The sequence below is a fragment of the Chinchilla lanigera genome, unplaced genomic scaffold (assembly GCF_000276665.1).
Source record: "Chinchilla lanigera isolate Chin_1 unplaced genomic scaffold, ChiLan1.0 scaffold00065, whole genome shotgun sequence".
In the NCBI taxonomy this organism is placed as follows: Eukaryota; Metazoa; Chordata; class Mammalia; order Rodentia; family Chinchillidae; genus Chinchilla; species Chinchilla lanigera.
In genome coordinates this window covers 6,131,109-6,133,671 of record NW_004955466.1, presented here as the reverse complement: position 1 = coordinate 6,133,671, position 2,563 = coordinate 6,131,109, and positions in this window count along the sequence as shown.

Below are 2,563 nucleotides of genomic sequence, written 5' to 3'. Positions count from 1 at the left end.
ACCGGAGAAAAACCAAAAAAACAAAAACAAACAAACAGAAACATCCATTTTCCAACAAATGACTCACATTTATCGTTCTTTATGGCAGGGTAGTACCTACTGTGTATAAATACCACATTTTCCTTATCCGTGCATCTGCTAATGGACACACAGGCTGCTTCCAAAATTTAACTATTATGAATTATGCTGCTATCAATATGGGTATGCATGTATCACTATAATATGGCAGCTTTAGCTGCTTTGGAAAGATGACTAAAAGAGAATCGCTGGGTTGAATGGATTTTCTAGGTTTAGTTTTTTGAGAAATTTCCTCACTGCTTTCCACAGTGGTTGTACCGGTTTGCACTCCCACCAACAATGCAGAAGGATTCCTTTTTTTCCCCACAGCCTCTCTAGCAATTGTTATCATTTGACTTCTTGATGATGGCCATTCTTTCCAGAGTAAGATAGAAGCTCGGTGTTGTTTTAATTTGCATTTCTCTAAGGACCAGAAATGTTGAACATGTTTTTCATGTGTCTCTTGGCCATTTGTACTTCTGCTGACAAGTGTCTGTTTATTTCAGTTGTGCATCTTTTGGTTGGGTTTTTTATTTTGAAGGACCCGATATTTCTGAGGTCTTTATCCTGGATATTATTCCTCTGTCTGAGGCATAGCTGGCAGCATTTTTTCCCACCCTGTAGGTTGTCTCTTCACTCTGTTCATTGTTTCCTCTGCTGTGCAGAAGCCTTTAAATTTGATACGATCTCATTTTGATGATTCTTGATGTTATTTCTTGTGCCACTGAGGTTCTGTTCAGGAAGTCCTCGCCTACGTCTCTGTCTTCGGGAGTTTTACAGCATATCTCCAGCAGATCAAGTGTTTCTGTTTTAACATTTAGATCTTTGGTCAATTTTAGTATATGCTGAGAAATAGATGCGATCATTTACATGCGGATAGTCTCACAGCGCTGTTTGTTAAAAAGGCGCTCTTTCTTCCACCGTACGTTTTTGGCTTCCTTGTCAAAGATCAGACGCTCAAATGTGCCTGGGGTTGTTTCTGCATCCTCTCTCTGGTCCATTGATTCATAAATCTGTTTTCATGCTAGTCCCATGCTGTTTTTAATCGCTGTAGCTGTTGTGGTTTATATCTAGATGTTCCCAAAGCCCTTGTGCTCCTAGGTGGGGCTTTCGCAAGGTGATTAACTCATGAGGGTATGGTACTCATCAGTGAATTAGTCCACAGCCTGGTCAGAGGAGGCGGGTCCCTGGGGGCATGACCAGGCAGGATCTGTCTCCCTCCCTTCTTCTTTATCACCCTCCACTTCCTGCCTCTGTCATGTCCCTCTGACAGGCCACCCTCTCTTAGAGCCAGATGAGACCATGGACTGAACCCCTCATAAACTGTGAGCCAAAATAAACTTCTTCTCCTTAGAGTTGTAGATGTTGGGAACTTTGTCTTAGCAATGAGAGATCAACTAAGACAGTAGCTTTGTGGTATGACTGGCAGTTGAGGATTGTGATGCCTCCTGCTCTGCTCTAGTTGCCTGGGATTGCTTTTGCTATTCTGGGTCTCTTCTGGTTTTTTTCTTTTCTTTTTTCTCTTTTTTTTTTTGTCTTTTTGAGACAGGGTCTCATTATGCAGCTCAGGCTGGCCTTGAGCTCACTTTGTAGCCCAGGCTGGTCTCAAACTCTTAACAATCCTCCTGCCTCAGCCTCTGGGATGCTGGGATTACAGGTGTGCACCACCCCACCCAGCTTCTGGGTCTCTTCTGGCTTTATAGGAATTTTAGGACTGTTTTCTTTAGTTCTGTAAGGAATGCTTTTGGCATTTTTATTGGGATTGCGCTAAATCTATATATCAGAGTGAGAAGTATGGCTATTTTGATAATATTGGTTTTGCCTATCCAGGAACATGGGGCGTCTTTTCAATTTTTTTTTTTTAAAGAGACCTGAGAAGGATTATTTGGAGGTAGATAGAGGATATGCTCCAGAGCTGACAGAAATGAGGCACCTCTTTACATTTTCTACTATCCTCTTCAATCTCCCTTTTCAGAGAACTACAGTTTTCATTATAAAGGTCTTTTATCTGCTTGGGTAGGTTTACTCCTAAGTATTTAATTTTTTCATGCTATTGTGAAAGGTGTTGTTTTCCTAATTTCTTTCTTGATGGGTTCATTACTGGGGTACAGGGGTGCTACTGACTTTTGTGTGTTGACTTTATATCCTGCTATGCCACTGACTTTGGTTATTAATTCTCGGAGTGTTTTGATGAATATTTTTTTAGAGACAGTCTTGCTATGTTTGCAGTGCATGGCTGCAGTCATCTTGGGGAGTTCGTACGTGTACATAACACATCTTTATCCCTTCACGTCCCCTTCCCTCTCTCCTTCCCCTGCCCCTCCCCCGGGAACACTTCCTCCAGCTTTGAGGATGGGACTGGCTCCTTTTTAGAATCTAGTCTTTAGCTGGCTGTGGTGCATCATCCCTGTAATCCCAGCACTTGGGAGGCTGAGACAGGAGGATTGCCACAAGTTCAAAGCCAGCCTGGACTGCATAGGGAGACCCTATCTCAAAAAAACAAAAA